Genomic DNA, 223 nt, shown 5'->3' with positions numbered 1-223 from the left:
CAAGTGATATTTAATAAAACATAATTAAGCCAATTTATTTCGGATCCCTACGGTTAAATTACTTTACATACCGACATCTAAATATATTAGCCAGACATACTTAAAGAAACAAACATGAAATTATAATTATTAAACATGAAATTATAATTATTAACCATGAACATGCGCATATTTAGATTTGTAATGATAAAACAATATTATAAGAACAAGAAACTAAAATAAT

Source organism: Vicia villosa, linkage group LG1 (genome assembly GCF_029867415.1).
Source record: "Vicia villosa cultivar HV-30 ecotype Madison, WI linkage group LG1, Vvil1.0, whole genome shotgun sequence".
Classification (NCBI taxonomy): Eukaryota; Viridiplantae; Streptophyta; class Magnoliopsida; order Fabales; family Fabaceae; genus Vicia; species Vicia villosa.
This window is presented reverse-complemented; position numbering follows the sequence as displayed.